Source organism: Micromys minutus (genome assembly GCF_963924665.1).
Source record: "Micromys minutus genome assembly, chromosome: 10".
Taxonomy (NCBI): domain Eukaryota; kingdom Metazoa; phylum Chordata; class Mammalia; order Rodentia; family Muridae; genus Micromys; species Micromys minutus.
This window is the reverse complement of record NC_137979.1, coordinates 40,600,983-40,618,588: the sequence shown is the minus strand read 5'-3', so window position 1 is coordinate 40,618,588 and position 17,606 is coordinate 40,600,983. Positions and strand designations below refer to the sequence as shown.

The following is a 17,606-nucleotide window of genomic DNA, read 5'->3' as shown; positions in this document are numbered from 1 at the left end:
CTATGCCAGGGAGGGTAACCTGGGCTTAGCTACTTCTAAAAGCCTTTCAGAAGGTGTCCTATAGCTGGGACGTTGCAAAGACAATTCAATGTGAGGGACAGATGAATTCCTTGGGTTTTCTGCTGCCTAGTTACAGTTGTCATAGACTTGTGACCTGTAGTCCTTGTCAAAGGTGACCAAGAGAGAGCTGGTATCATTGTTTATACAAGGTAGCCAAGAATGTGAAAATTTATATCAGTCCACAAGACATGGGGGCATCAAGAAATAATTCTTTTTGCTCTGACTTGTGGACTCTGACACAAACATGAAGTGGAGATTTGTCTGGCTGTCACTGGTTATTGTAGGAAATGTTTCTTTTACTTCCTTTCCTTTCCTTCCCTTTCTTTTCATTCCTTTCCTTTTTCATTTTAGTTAGGAGGAAGGCGGCACCCCTCTGCTAAGTCAAGTTGTCTATTTCTGAGCCTGCCATTTTATTTTTCTCTTCCTTAAATAAATAAAAGACTTATAAGTAATTAGCTATTGGAGAAGAAGACAAAGAGGAAAGGGGAAAGTCATATCTGAAACCTCCTCTGGCCAGACACCATGCTTCTGTTCCATGGCTGATGTCATTTCCTTTCATTTGGTCAGGGATCCCCAGAAGTTGATGGTGTTATAAATTATCATTGTTTTCATTTGGTGCGAGCCTATGTAATTTGTTAATGGACATACAGAAAGTGGGAGCATTGGTATTCACATACCTGTTTGATGTTAACTCCAGGAGTGATGTATTTGAAGCCAGCCTGTGATGTATGCATTGTCAGGAAGGCAGGGTGGTTAGACTGTATTAGTAGGTAGGAAGAGGCTAGGATGGCCACTGGTATCCCTGTGATGGTTCAGACTGTTGTGACAATCATTAGACACTAAATCTCTACTTTCTTGCTTTGTGTTGTCTGCACATGTGCTTTCTGCACTAACAGAGGGTGATTCTGTTTGTCTGGGATGCTCTCATTCTAGGTCAGCCATGTTCGTACTTCTCTCTTCGTATCTTCCCTAGGGTCTGAGTGATGGCTTAATGGGTAAAAAGCTTGCTCTACAAGCATGAGGTCCTGGGTTTGGATTCCCAGCACACATGTAAATTCCCAGTGTAGTGATCTGTAATCCTAACATTGAGGTCAGAGAAGAGGTGGGGTGGGACAGGGAGTGGGATTCCCTAGGTCTTGTGGGGGTAGCCAGTCTATTGAAATTGTGACTTCTAGGTTCAGTGAGAGACTCTGCCCCAAAAAGGATAGAGAATAATAGAGAAAGACACCCAATATTGATCTCTGACCTCCACATTCACACACATGGGTACACACACACACACACACACACACACACACACACACAGAGAGAGAGAGAGAGAGAGAGAGAGAGAGAGAGAGAGAGAGAGAGAGAGAGAGAGAGAGAGAGAGAGTCAGAAAGCTTTTATTTTTTTATTTTTAACTTTTAGACCTGGATATGATGTGTCCTACTTCAGCTTCTGAACCTTGTCGGTTAATCATAATAGGATGATAGGTATACCTTCTCCACCACACTTGGCATATTTGAGGATGTCAGCATAGATTGTGGCATCTCTCTTTGCCAGAAAACTGTCCTTCCTACCAGACAGCCAGGTCTCTAAGACCTGAGTATATTCATTACCATGTCTAATATAGTCTATTGGGCAGAAGGGAATATTAGATATGTGTTGGGAAATTCAGATGTCTCCTTTGAGGAATCTGGAATTGGGATGAGCAACCAGCTAGCTAGCTAGCTAGTCCAGGATGGTCTTGATCTAGAGACTATCTCATGTGATGCTCTTGGGTGACCTCAAGGCTGTGTCAGGGTGACAATTAAAGCCGACGAGAATAGTCAGTCAACCTTGAGTCCCATGGCATATTTTAAAGGCTATCAAGTTCTCCCAGTAGCTTACTTACCCTCAGTTGAGAGCGTTTCTGTGACTCACATATGTCCTACTAAAATACCTTTAGTGATTTGTACACCTAAAGAACAGACAGGATGTACCACAGGCTGGCATAGTTTATGTCTCAGAGTATTTGTCTAATTTCACAGACTAGAGGTAGCTGTTTCTTCTCTAAGAGACAAAGATACCACCGACGGTGATGGTCATCTTCAAGATTTCTGCATGCTTCTAGGACAGAAAACGTAGCTCATTGATAGACTATTTGCCTGGGTAGAGGACATAATTCCCTGGGGCTGATTCTCATTATTATAAAAACTAGCTATGGTGATGATGCTCACCCATAATCCCAGAATTCCCGAGGTAGAGGCAGAGGGGCTAGGAGCTTAGCTTCTCCTTGGCTATACGGTGAGTTCAAGGTTAGCCTAGAATATGTGTAGCTACCTTGTCATTTCATCTCTGTGCTGGATACTTTAATATCAACTTAACATAAGCTAAACTCATCTGAGAGGAAGGAAGCTTAATTAAGAAAATGCCTCCACACTATTAGGCTGCAGGCAAGCCTGTAGTGCATTTTCTTAATTAGTGATTGATAGGGGAGGGCCCAGCTCATTGTGGGTGCTACCCTGGGCTGGTGCTTCTGGGTTTTATAAGCAAGCAGCTGAACAAGCCACAGGGAGCAAGCCAGTTAGTAGCACCATTCCATGGCCTCTGCATCAACTCCTGATGTGGGTTCTTGCCCTGTTTGAGTTCCTGTCCTGGCTTCCTTTGATGAACAACACGTGGAAGTGTAAGATGAATGAACCCTTTTTTCTGGAACTTGCTCTTTTTTTTTTTTGTCATGGTGTGTTATTATAGAGATACAAACACTAGCAGGGAGAAGCCCCTGCTCTGAGAAGTCAGATGCTGCAAGAAACCAAAAAGCACCCAGAAGAGAGATAGAGGGTAGCAGTCTGGAAAATGATGAGAAATGGAGATGGGAGGGGCGGGGCTTGCTCTGAGTGCTTTTGAACCTTGTTCTTTAATTAAGGGAGGGGGAAAAAAACCTCACCCTTCAGCTAGTAAAGATGGCTCTAAGAAAATTAAAATAATGTAAATTAAACTAAATGAACACTTTACTACAAGTGCCACTAGAGCTTGGTGGGATCCAGTGTTTGAATGCCCCAGATGTTTTAAAAGAGGAGCTGGCAAGTGCTTTCTGCAGCATGTGACCAAGGAGAAGGCTAGATGCCCATTCCAGACGGGAGATAGAGAGAATTTAAGGGGATGTCATCTGTGTTCTGATTCCCTATAGACTAGAACAGAAACAGCCTAATGAATGATGATGGTGATTCCCTGGGGCTGCCAATGCAGAGAAATCAGCTAATTTGTAATTAAAATACATAAACTAAAATGGTTCAAAGGGAGTCCATAGTTCCTAGTGAAATAATCTATTAACCACAAGGGCAGTGAGTTACAGAGGTCTGACAGAATATGTGTGTGTTTTTTTGCATGCATGTCAATAGCATGTTAGTGGCAACAAGGGTAGGAGGAAGCAATTCACCATTTTAATAGTAACACATGCACACATGCACGGAACAATCTGAGCATTAAATTCTGGTGTCACAATGATGTCACCTCCTAAGAGTTCCCCTAAGGTAGGTATGAGGGTGACTGCTTACATAGTGTATACCCAGTCTTCAGCAGACTGTCTCCAAGGTAACACAGGGGTTTTATTACACACAAGTGGCTCTGATGCTTTGGGTAGCACTGTCACAATCAACCAATGCTGATATGGTGAGATTATACAAGAAGATTTTACCTCTACCATGGCATGGTGGTAAATGTCTTCAAATCACAACACATGGAAGGCTAAGGCAGGAGGATTTTGAGTCAAGGCTAGCCTGGGCTTCAAAGTAAGACTCTGCTTCTATAAGCTTCTATAGCGGGACATAGGTAGAGTATAGCAGGACATGGGTGGACTATAGTGGGACATGGGTGGACTATAGGGGACATAGGGGACATGTGTGGACTACACTAACCCTTTAATTTTCTGGGTGAGGGAAATAAGAAGTTAAGTGGTTTGCATAAAGCCATCTAGACCTAGAGTGACTGACTTAATTCACTTGATAAAATTGTCTCCAGTTGTGCTGGTTTTCCTGCAAACAGCACACCTTTGTTCTTTAGGGCTGAAGAAAAAAACCTTTAATTGTGTATATTTATACCATACTTTCTTTATCCCTCCCCCTGTTGTTGGTTCTAGAACTCTGCTATTATGAACAGTGTTCACAATACACACTGATGTGCACGTGTCTCTGTGATCTGTTGACTTGGAGTCCTTGGCACTCATTGAAAAAACAAGTAATACAGGCTGGTGAGCATGTGGGTGAGGGGGACCCTATACACCTCCCATGGAATGAACACAAATGTGGTCACTGTGGAGGGCAGCACACAGGTTTCTCAAACCCAGATATTTCTGAGAGTGAATGCAGGAGCTGTTACCATTAGTCTAGGTTCAACTGTTGCTGGGGAACCAAGGTCAAGTGATTGATTATCCCATTTCCACAGCTGGACTTGGGTGACGGCGACATAGCATCTTCATTGCTGCCATTTGTAAGAATAGCTCAACAACAGAGGGATAAAGTATGATACAAACATACACCTTCTGGGGACTTTGAAGGTCACCCCATGGTGTATGAAATAGGGAGGCACTTCCCCAACTGCTCTCCAACTCTGAAGTCTTCCCAGCATTCAGTTCTAAGTATGTTAGTCCAGTCGTTCTACTATAATGGAATACCTGAAGCTGACTAATTAATATAAAAACTTCCTTTGGAAGTTTTGGAGGATAAGAAATCTAAGAACGAGGTTCTAATGAATTTGGTTGTTGGATAAGGCCTATATTTTTCAGAGACATGGCAAGTGCTCTATTTTCTCATGGCAGAAGGTGGAAGAGCAGGCTGGTTAACTGTTTCACAGGTTTTTCATTTATAGAGCTCTTACTCATTCATGAGGGAGGAGCTTTCATGGCTTTACCATGCTGTGACATCACAGGTGGTATTTGAACTCCATAAACCATCACAGTAAGTATTAGGACAAGTCACAGTCCTGACCACAGCAGGAGCTGGCACTTTGTGCAAAGATTGTAGAATTTCTTCCTCCAGGCAGCACCGATGACAACTCAAGAAAATGTCAAGCAGCAAAGTGCCCTGAGGGTCGAAGGAGCTCACGATGGCTGATGTAATTTCTGAGACGCTCACTTCCTGCCTGGATGCCACTCTGGGTTCTTGTTAGCTGAGATGAAGCGCTGCAGGAACTCTGAGGAAGAGTGCCACTGCTAAGCAAGGTGCTGTGTTTGGGGCAGCTGCTGAATGCTGCAAGACCTTGGTTGGGCAGACCAAGAGTTTGGATCTTGATTATGGCACTCTCTATTCGAATACTCTCTGTAAGAATGTAGAGAAGCCTTCCCCGTAAGAAAAACAAGTCAACTGGACTGTCCATGCTGTGGGATACTGTTCCCCGAGGAGATAATCTGTGAAGAGACATCACCCAGACAAATCAAAGAAATAATTCCACCAAAGTGTAGCTTGGTAAACCTTTGATTCTAATTGGGGTTACCCTACAGGGTATGGATATCCACCGAAGAGTAAATGTCCCTATCCCAGCATTCCTTAATGGTGAATATCTTCCTATAAAGAAATGTGGTCTTGAGTGGTTAACGGGTTACCTTTTGAGCCTTCCCTCCTCTTTGTGATGAGCCCTATCTCCTGTGGATAATTATAGTTGTAGAGAGTCTAGAAGGCAACTGCCATCCTATGTCTGGACGACAGCATTCTACAGCAGTAAAATGATAAAATAAGGAGTTTGAGCATGTCAAAGGCATAGTGATAGCTCAATGAGCAGTTAAGTTACCAGGATCCAGGCTTGGAAGATTGATGGTGAGGGACCACAAGCTCTTCAGAGTGATGGAAATACCTGTATGGCTATGGTGGTCTTAGCGAGAGTCTTCTCGAGACAGCACACTATACAGTTGAATCCTTGAATAGTTTTGTTTGCACACAAAATTCATTAAAGTTGGGGAGTGGGGGGGGCAATCTCCTTACAGTGCAGCATCACTATTTGCTTTGTCTTATTAGTGAGGAAACTCATTGTCGAGGTACGAGGCCCTTGAATAACTGTTATAAATGGTTAGCGATGGAGGAGTTAAACCCAGGAACTAGTAAGCCTACCAATTGTTACCTCTAAAATCTTAACAGCTGCTTATGCAAGCAAGTCACAGCTCAGCATCTAGGCTGGGAGAACACATCAGCCCCCAGAGGCAGGTGCAATGACAGGAAACGCTTGACCCCTCATAGTGGACCTTACAGAAAGAACATCTGTGCTGCGGTGGCCATTCCGGTCTATATACAATTTAGTCTTTACGGAAGCAGACATAGTGGCTTGCTTTGAGGATCTGGCACAGGTGTACAAGCCCCAGTGATCCCTGGGGAGTCCCCCCTTCTGGCTGGAAGTGTGATTTAAAACCTCCAGGCTAAGCTCATTTTGCCAAATGGCTCCTGGAGGATTTAGTTTCAAGGCCATCTCCAGAAATTTTCTAGCTCAGCAAGTACTATTCGAAACAAGAGAAGGTATCCATCCAAGCTACCTTTGAAACAGAGGAGTACAGTTTCCTGTGCTTTGACGGGAAGCAGTAAACATGTGTATACACAAATTTACAGGTATACAACACCACGAGTATTGTATTTGAGCGAAGAAAGAACATTACACCTGTACTTCTGTGCCTACCCACCCGGTAGCTATCTTGCTCATTTGTATGGCGAAAGTACATGAAGGAGCTACTGCCCTCAGCAAGCACACAGAATGGTGTGGGTTGTATTTCACATCAGATCGTGCCATTGCAGGCTCCAGTCTCACTTTACAGTGGGGGTGGGGCGGCAGCAGCGTGCATAAACTGTTTTAAAGCAGAACTCAGAGGAACCAAAAGATGTCAGGCCTCAGAGTAGGACATTCAGTGTTAGAAAGATTGGACTTAAGAGTGATCAAGGAGCTAGTTAAGAGTCAGAGCCAGAGATGTCTTTACTGTATAAGCTTGAGTTAGAGATCAGCGTTCAAATCCCAATTCTTCCCTGTATCCACCAGGGGCAGGGCTGAAAGTAGCTTCTTTCGACTCTCCTACTTTCTTTCCTTCATGCATAAAATGGCATGAATGAGGACTAATTCACTCAGTTACTGCATGGATTGGGATTATATTATATCATACCCAATAATATAGTATCCGCTGAGTAAATTACAGCTGACAGGAGTGGCTACATTAACTCATGGAATTATTCTAATATATCTTATCTGCAAAAAATCTGAGCGCCGGTAGATTGGCCAATAAGTGACTCCAACAGTACTTCTTTATCACTTAAAGGACCCCACCACAGGAAGAAATGCTGTTGTCCTGTTATCTGTGCTTCATAGACACCCTAAAACACATACAGGGTTATCACCATGATTGAGCAAAGAGTCCAGGGGTGATTTACCCGCTCTTCCTTTATGAATCCCAGTCACCAAGTAACAGGACAGCCTCTTGAAATCAGAGACTCTGAGTTAAAATGGTGTGAATGACTGACTCTTAGGTCAAGGCCCTTTCTCCTTCGTATGCTATCTCTGCTTCTCTCTAGCCTGCTCCTGGCAGAGGTACCACAGTTCTTGGAGAATGAATAATTGTGAGTGTGATTCTAGTGTTGCCCGTTCAGCCCTGAGCTAGGGATAGATTTATAGACACCGGCTCTGGATGGTATTTGGGGACGGATAATTACCTTCACTTACTATATCCTACGCTGCTTCTCCTCAGTATTTACTGCCCAGAATTCTGCCCTTTTGCCAACTGATTCTGAACATGAACATGCCACAGGCAGCTAAGTAGCATAACTCATTTGAGGTGACCATAAATCTAAGGCTTCCACCAGAAATGATGAAAAAAATTAATGGAACATGAAATCAAGTAAATGGAATTGAGTACAGCAATTAGTTCATATTTTAATCCTCAGGTCTGTTTATTATCTGTCAACCGGTGAGCAATTAAGTCAGTGCTGTTGAGATGATTAGCTTTGTTTCAAAAGAGGTTTATCGATATGTCAGAGCAGATAAATCTAGGAGATTTAAATAGCTTTATTTTGAACTGCAGACCAGTACATTCACAAGGTGGATAGGCAATGTAAGCACCTAGATGACTTTTATTTACTGTAATGGAGCCAATCTGGACGATATTGGTGCATGTGGGTGAAAGACCCAAACTGTGCATTGTTTATAGCTCTAGGTTCTTTTGTTTTTCTGAGCAAGATTGTGTGCATGGTATGTGTACATGTATGTTTGCATGTGTTGGCACATATGTGACGTGTGTGTGTGTGTGTGTGTGTGTGTGTGTGTGTGTGTCTGTCTGTGTGTACATATCTATGTGTGGGAGCCTGGAGTAGACACTGGGTGCTGTGCTGGCTGGTTTTAATGTCAACTGGACATAAGATAGAGTCATTTGGAAAGAAGAAATCTTAATGGAGAAAAACAAATCCCACTAGACTGACCCGTGAGGCATTTTCTTCATTGATATGGGAGGGTCAAGTTAACGGTAGGCTGTGTCACCTCTGGACTCTGATAGTTTTGGGTTGTATAAGAAGGCAGTCTGAGCAAGCCATCAGGAGCCAAGCCAGTTAGCAGTGTTCCTCTGTGACATGTGCTTCATTTCCACCTCCAGGTTCCTGCCTTGACTTCTGTTGATGATGGATTGTGATGTGCACGTGGAAGTGAAGTAAACCTGTTCCTCCTCAAGCTGGTTTTGGTCAGGGCACTTTGTCACAGCAGGAGAAACCCTCAGTAAGAGAACTATCTTCCTTGATCACTCTCTGCTTTGTTTACTGAGACAGGACCCTTCCTGAGCCTGGACCTCACCAATTCCCAACTCCCACTAGTCCAGTGAGCCAGCTCTCCCCAGGGAGTCCTTGTCTCTGCTTCCTCAGAGCTGAATCTATGGATAGCTACTATATTCAACACACTTTCACAGGCACTGTGGGGAGCCAAACTCAGGCCCTCAACTTCTGGGATGATGACTTCATCCAGTGAACCATTTCCACAGCCCTGTCTCTAATTATTGAATGCAACAATGAGATTGATTCTTTCCCCCTTCTGAGACCCAGGGAAGCATTGTCATGAACTACATTTCCTGGTTTGAGTTTTCCTGAGCTTTATTTTCCATATTTCTTGCAACCAAAGCCTGATTATGGCTTGGCTTGATCCTGTTGGTCCTTTTAGGAAGGGTTAATTTGGTGACTTCTAGATGCGTCTTTTGTGGATACTTCTCATTGCTTATGTTTGTGAATAATTGACCCATGTCTTTGTGGTCTTGAGGCTGCATCTATAAAGATGGTGTTCTGTTTGCTAATGCAGAAACTATAATTTTGGGGGATCTCCTTACTATCTATTGGGTAACTTACCAAAATTACCTAAAATATCTCTTGAACCCTGGGGTTTGGTAGAACTATAAATTTAATTGGGCACATTAAAAATTGAAACTTTGTGCCAGGAAAATCAGGATTTGCTCCTAATTCTACCATGAAATGTTAGTGACCTTTGGCAGATCGCTTGCCTTCCCTGGCATTTGGTGATGATTCTGCAGGTGTGTTGGAAGAGATGACCCCCACAGGTGCTCCTGGCACAGACACCCCACATTGAGACTGTGAGTCCAGTCGTTGCTTTCAAGTCCAAGTCTGTACCTTAAAGTGGACGGCATAACTTTTCTTCGAACCTCTTCAAGTTTTCACAAACTGTTGACATGGGTCAGAACAGCAAGAAATAAGTCATCCAATTTCCAGCTTTGGAAGTGAGACTATTTTTTTTTTTAAAATCTTGGTACTTCACAGCAGCTCTATGAATGCTGCTCATCCCTTTAGGTGTACTGGCTTCTTTAAGAGATTTATTAATTTAATTTATGTGTATGTGTGTGAGTGCATTTATGTGCACCATGTGTGTGCAGGTGCCTGCAGAGACCAGATGAGGGTTTCAGGTCTCCTACCGCTGGAGTTACAGGCAGTTGTGCTGCCTGATGCTTGAAATGGAACAGAGCCTCTGCAAGAACAGTGAGCGCTCTTAACTGCTGATCTGTATTTCCAGTTCTCTTTCACTGCTTCCTAAATAAACCAAGACCTCATTCAACACTCATAAAATGATGACAATGACGGTTTCCATGGTGACGGCGGTCAGGTCTGAAGCTGAACCTCAATGAAATCACAGTTGTTAAAGTTTCCCTCTTTGAATTTTACTTGTGCTACAGTGACCCCCTTCTTGCTTTTGGGAAACAAAATGAAAGGATATGTAGGTCCAAAGGAAGAGAATGGCAGCCACTATGTCATCCTAGTGGGACAGACCAGAGCTACCTATAGATTAGGATGGAGGAGGTGGAATAGTGACACAGTAGGACTGCCTTCCAAAGCCCCACTGTGAGCATCTACGATGGACAACACAGGAAGTTGCTCAATAACTGAACCCTCCTTTCCCAGACACAAGCCCCACGGATTGGTTACCACTCTCTTGCTTGTGTTTATGGTCAGCATCAGGGATTTCCATTCCTGTTTGCTATAGGCTTCTCAAAGCCCCCCTTACCCCATCTGGATAAGCTTGCTTCATGGAACTCCAGACTTTTGTCTTCTGGCACTGTCAAAGATGAGCTCCCTGTCTTGATCTGGGGAGTGATTCTGGGGCTGAGATGAAGAATTGAAATGAATTGTTCTAACACACTTGCTCTCGGCTATTCCATTGCTCTTCCCAGGTGCCCCGAAGAATTCACTTACCTTGAACTTGTGAATAATTTAACATATAAATTCCAAAATCTCTGTTAATATTGACATTAACTTCATTAGGGTTGACATTATGACTATAGAATTTTGATTATGACACACTGGGCATAATTTAGGCACTTTGAAAGCTCTATATTATCTTCATTACTCCTGCATTTCTTTGTTCAGCAATATTTACCCACCGCTCATTATGTGCACAGGGAGGTATTTTTAAGGAGTACAACTCACTCTGGGACAGCCAAGAATTAACAGTCTAATGGGAAGACAGGTTATTCTGCTAGATCACAGTCTCTTTAAAGACAGCCCCCACCCCTAAGCCCTGGCTTTACAGTCTTCAAATTTCCCTACTGAGCTAGAGCCAGAGCTAGGCAGATAGCCATTAGTGTGGAGTTTTCAGAGAAACCTTGGCCTATCTTAACCTTGGTCATGATATCAGAAAGTCCCGGTTAAATCCATTGACGTTCTTGTTTGGATGACCTTGGACCTTCATCACCCCAGGTGAGGAGCTCACATTAAGAGCAAACCCATGGAACTGATGCTTGCCCATTAAAAGAGAATTCTTGTCAGTGTACTTTAAGTGGGACTTTCGATAAAAGCTGATGACCACACAGAGTCAATGACGGGAGGACCTAATTGCTCTCCATCAGCCCCAGGGCTCACGAACAAGCCCACAGTGTTTCTGCTATTGTCTAAATGCTCATTCCCTCTCTGACTCAGAGTCACTGTGCTCACCTAGAAGCTTCTTCCCTTGGTCAGTCTCATTGTCAACCTAACAAATACTGTTTTCTCAGTGAAACCCAGGATGGCTACCTTGTGAAGACTTGTACCTCATGTCTCCATGCTTGACCTTTCCTCTCCCTTCTCTCCTGTTTAAGTCCTCATAGCCTTTGCTTTAATCTGATGCTACAGAAGGGCTTGTTTATTCTTCTCATCATTTCTGATCTGTTTCCCCCCACTGGATGGGAAGCACCTCATAGATAGGGATCTGTAGCTATCTTATTCACTGTTGTGAGTGATAGTCACTATCTGTTCTTTGGATGAGATAAACAGGAGTTACTTACAAAGCATGTGGACAGTGGCCAGGTATTTTTAACAACATTCTGTAGCCATACGTAAGTCAAGTCTGTGTCTTGTCCCTCTAATGGATCTGAAATCCCTTCAGGGTGACAATGTTTAATCCTTCTATGTCTTCCACCATATAAAGGGTAGATATAGATTGGTACTTTATAAATCTGTTTTTAAAAATTTCACACAGCATATTCTCCTAGGGAAATTTCTTAGTAATAATTACCAACAATTCTCCCTCTCCCCCACACCACGATTTCTAAGGGCATTTGAAGCTTTCAACAACTTTTATCCAAATATTTCATATTTAATCAACCAATTAATTAATTAATTAATTAGTATTCTATGCTTGGGGATGTTTGTCTTGCACACAAGTGTGCCTCATGTACGTGCCTAATGCCTATGGGAGCCATAAGTAGGCACCATATTGTCTGGAACTGGAATTCTGAACAACCATGTGGGTGCTAAGAATCGAACCTGGATCCGTTGGAAACATCAGCCAGTGCTCTTAAGTCCTGGGCTTATCTTTCCAGTCACTCTAGCTTCAATTTAAATGCCTTCGTGTATTTCCTGTATAGTTAACACAGATTAGGATTTCCAACCAAAACGCTTCTAATGTTTTAGTTTCTTGGAAACTGAGAGTTGATTGAGTTGCTCATTTAGTGAGTGAGCGACTCATTTCACAAACATGACTTACTGGATGTTGGACATTACATCAGGCCCATGGTGTCTACGGAGAAATAGCTCTTTACCTCATGTGCTCAGTGTACAAAAATTCCCAACAGAAGTGAGAATAAGTAGATACAAGCCTCACCGTGATTGGCAACATTATATTGGTTGGACTGAGCATATATATTAAATGCAATGGTATATGATTTCTGTTGGTTACTACTTCTGATACTCTCTTTGGTTACTTTTGCAAACAAACTTAAAAAAACACTTAAACCATTCTTAGCTCCTGAGGTTGACTTGAACTACAAGATAACACTCTTCGAGGTCTCCATTCAGGGATGTACAACTTTCTCGGCAAGGCAAGGAGAGGCAGCACCCGAGTGGCTGCGGGGGATGGGGGGAGAAGGGGTCTTGGGAAGCTAGAATAGGGAGACCGAAGCACGTGATGGCTGGAGAGATGAGTCTGACCTTTGTAACAGAGGGAGGAGCTTATGTGTGGCATATACCACCCAGCAGCACTTCCGTGTTTATTATCCACATTCTTGTTATGTGTATGTACCCCAGTTCTTATTTCACCTCAGTCTCTAATTGGGCCAATAGAGTATCTTTCCTCGGAGGTCCCAGTGAAGCAGCAGAGAGTTAAAGAGCTCGCCTTCACTTCCCCTAATCCTACCATGGGCTGGGCTCTGTTGTTGCCCCTTAGCTCTTCCCACACTCCAGCGCATGCGGGGACAACTGGGTTTCAGTTGCGGTTTTTATTGTTTATGTGAAGCGGTCTCTCACGGATGCAGATAATTGGCTCCTTGAAGGGACTGAGCCTGCGCTGTTTGTCTCTCTTACTGACCATGAAATAGTCTCTTTTCTGAATCAGAGACACAAAACACAAACCATCCTATATTTCACGTACGGACTTTAGTCGCCCTCTTTACGGAGAACCGTAATCTACATCACCATAGCAACACCTGTGGTTTTTTTCCCTCCCTGTCTTTTGAGCAGAACTGGAGACTCCTGAGGCTGAGACCCAGGAAGGTCAATGCTGCTACTTGACCTTCAGAGGGAGCAGCAGGCTCGGCAGTCTGAAGGGCTGCTCATCACTCTTATCATGACCCAAGCTAGCTACTTCATCATTTTCTCCTGGAATAAACCTTAAATATATGTACAACCGTGTACACACACACACACACACACACACACACACACACACACACACACACACACACGTATTTGACATATGTTTTCCTCAGTTGACATATGCATTTCTGCGTAGAAATGGGTGCTGTGTGCTCAGAGCTTAGCACTCAACAGAAGCACGGTAGCACAGGAACAGGAGAAAATGAGTCAGAGATTGGGCCAAAGATGCTCTGTGAGTTGACTAGTGCAGTTTTCAGGATTCTACGTTATCCTTTGGGGATGAAAAACTCAAAGTAGGTTTTGAAGATGAAATGGTCCAGTTTTTCCCAAGTAAGAGAGAGAGTTTTTTTTTTTTTTTTCTCATCTAGTCTCATTACTGGAACTTAATCCACAAACATGATTCTTTGCTAATATTATCTTTTGTTTCATCCTACAAATAACCCACTTCATACTAGATATTAATCCAAGCACTTAAAATGATTAGCAAGCTAAGGAACTTGATTATTAAAAACAGTTAATCCCTACCTTTTAAAAAATTGAGACATTGGAATCCCTGAATACACTCATTTATCACCAACCTCCAACAAGGCATCCAGGGATTCTTCATATAGGACATGAGTAATTTTTACAAAAAAAAAATGCAGTTGCTAATGGTGTCTTACATCCACACAGTTTTATAAAACAAAGCAAATGATTACCATCAATTATAATAACCTCCCTAGACAAGGCTGTGCTTAACATACGGCTCTTCAGACAGTGGCCACTGCAGTGTGCCAAGGAAAATGCCTGGTATTAACTGACTCATCACGATCAGCAATGATAGATGGGGTAGACCGCAATGTACTCACTGCCAACAAAATAAACACATGATTTGTTACAAGAAGCGTCTACTTCGGTTCTCTCAAAGGACAGCCAGAAACAGAAACCAAGGGAGACTTTGAAAGTAGCACAAAGGAAATAGGAGAAGTCAGGCTAGGGGGTTATAAATAGTTGCCTTTCCCGAGGCTAACTGGAATTTAACTGGAAGGAGTTTCTGGAAGAAAGTTGTGGACTGTGTAGAGTTTAGTAATTCGGAGGTACATTAAAGCTAATAGTTCACCCATTGTTTAAGAAGTGTTTAGGGCTTAATAAATCTAGCAATGGGAGTTCACTATTTTCAGAAGCAAACTCATTTTATTGATAGATAGCTCCCATCGTTAGAACCTGTATTAAGCTCAATGTCTACTGTCTGCTGCTTCTACGGCTGGCTCAAGGTGTTTCCGTTCATGTGTTCAACTCTTCTTGTTCAGTAGGGTGGCTTACATGTCTCAAAAGCCAACTTCATGCACAGCAGTCTTCAGATGAGATTATTTTGGAGCCTCCAAAATGCTATATAAGTGCTACAACGCTGGGAAGCTTATAGGTCATGCAAACTGAAGGACATGGAAAGAAACATACTGACTCTAGTGTGATTGGCCCAGGGTGAGATAAGGCTATACTCATGCTGAGGGTGATGCTTAGGCCTACCCTGAAGGTGTGTGTGTGTGTGTGTGTGTGTGTGTGTGTGCGCGCGCGCGCGCGTGAAAGTCATAGCCCAAGTCTCATCAACCCATATTGTGCCATTTCCAACACAGTTACTATTAGAAAAGGGAGACTTCTCTGGCACTGTAACTGGCTGACATGGTGGCTGCTAACCAGTTTGCTCTGGGAATTTTCACAATTGTGCAGACCCAGAGCACACTGCTTAAGATGCAGGAAAAGAACCTGAATCAATTTTGACAGTAGCTTCCACCCTTGCTACTTCTCACTCGCTGCTCTGTTGAGAAGTAATTGTCAATGAGCACTCAAGAGTAGACAAGAGTGCTTCCTAGTCAGATCCTCTGTAGATCTTTCACTTATTTATTTTCTGAGATAGGATATTGCTGTGTAGCTCGGGCTAACTTTAAACTTATGACGTTCCTGCTTCTGCCTCCCTAGTGCTGGTATTCCAGACTTCCGTCACTATGTCTGTCTTTCTGGGAACTTTTAAACATATATTCTTTGAAATACCTGGTCCCTGTGGTCTGTAATAGGTCTTGGAAAATTAATATGCTGAGATTAAATTATTATGTATCCATTAAGGCCCTGATATGTATTCAAGTTCTAAGTTGTTAATGTACGCGTTACAAATCACCCTTCTTGAACATTGAAGTAACCGAAGCAATGGTGTAAAGATTTTAGCCTAATAACCATCTATATTTTTACCCAATCATTTAAACAATGTTTCTAATTAGGAGCAGTGCCGTGTCAAGCACTGAAATACGACAGTCCAGGAGGAGAAGAAGCAAAAATAAAACAAGGAGCAAGTAACTGATAAAGCTACAGCAAACTTTAAAATAACACAAGCTATCATAAGCAAGAGTTTATCTTTAAAGATCCCCTACTTGAGGTTGACCCCCACCCTGTCAACTCCTCGGTGTCTCCGAATCGTGAGCTTTTTGCCCTGCTTTGGTTATATTTCTTGTCATGTTCTAGTTCAGGAGAGTTTTCTTTTACCTGCTTCCTTTTTAGCAGACATCCTTAATCAATCCTTACACACCTCCCCCTACAGAGAGAATTTCATACTGCAGCTGAAGCCCATTGTCTATGCAGCCATTATTAATAGATGACAGATCTACATGCACTGTCTCAAGAACACAGTGCTCTGACATGCCTGGAGGCCCTTTTCTCATCCTACCCCTCATTTCCTACTTTATCTTTCCTTTTTAAGTCTGCCAACTGAGTCCTCCTTACATCTGGGATCCCACTAAAACTTTAAAATATCTTTGAGAGGTGTCTAAATTGTGCCTTAAAAGGATCAAGTGACGTCCCAAGATTACATGGTGTGTATCAAAGCAGGGGCTACAAATTCGGGTCCTTTGACTCCAAAGCTGATGTGTTAAAATTACTCTCTATGGCTTCTCTCCACAGTTCAGTTCAAAGGGCATCTTCTGTGTGAAGCATCTCCTGACCCCTTCAAGTAAAAATGTGTCATGCCTTTTTTTTTCTTTTTCTTTTTTTCTTTCTTTTTTTTTTTTTTTTTTTTTTTTTTTTTTTTTTTTTTTTTTTTTTGAGGCTGACAGGACCTTTGTACATCTCTGTTTCATTATACTTCAATGATTTGAATATAGTTCCTTTTGAACTCTCTGGGGCAAGAATCCCCTCCCCCCTTTCCTTTTTAAACCCCTGTATCCCTACTAACGACTTGGGTTCCTAAGCTGACTCACAGCCAATGTATTTCAAATGTACATCAAGATCCAGCTAAGGGATTTCTTAAACTTCTGGCCTATTTGATCACATATGGCCTTAGCGCATAAAGAATATGGCCAGGTTTAACCATGACCTTAAACAGCAAAATAAACAGACTCCATATAATCTACACCTTTGAAATCTTAAAGTCTTTTTGATATCAGTTATTCAGGCTTCTTACTAGGAACCCAGTTGCTGGTTACTTATTATATGAGGTATAATGTAATAATACTTCATTATAATCTCTGCTCCTTAAGTTATAATTGTTCATGTATATAAGGAGAGTAAAATAGGTCATCACCTCAACGATGAAATCTGGTTAAACCTTATCTCTTGTCTCATCCAGAACTGTAGTCGGCTGCACTGTTTTGGTTTGTTTTTTTGTCTGGGCTCATGGTGCCACATGATCACACTCACCATCAGTGCTGTGATGCTGTGGGATGTCCATTCTGTAGAACTTAAGGCAAACCCTTCAGTGCCTAGACATTGATGCCACAGTGCAGTATATATTTAGGCAAATAAAACTCACTTTATCGGAAGGGAAGCTATGCTGTCCTACAGGATGCAAGAGAATCTGATTCTCAGACAGGTAAAGGTGAAGAGGCACAGAGAAGGCACTCTAGAAGAGTGGCTCTAAACCTGTGGGATGTGACTCCCACAAGGGCTGAAGATCAGATATCCTGCATATCAGATATTTTCATTACAATTCACAATACTAGTAAAATTACAGTTATAAAGTAGCAGCAAAATGATTTTACTGTTCAGGG

General features: G+C 42.5%; 1 protein-coding gene across 1 annotated transcript in view; it reads right to left on the bottom strand.

Moving 5' to 3' along the window:
- CA10 (carbonic anhydrase 10) overlaps nt 1-17,606 on the bottom strand; it is a 463,444-nt gene that overhangs the window by 78,919 nt on the left and 366,919 nt on the right. The gene's annotated exons all lie outside the window — the stretch shown is intronic.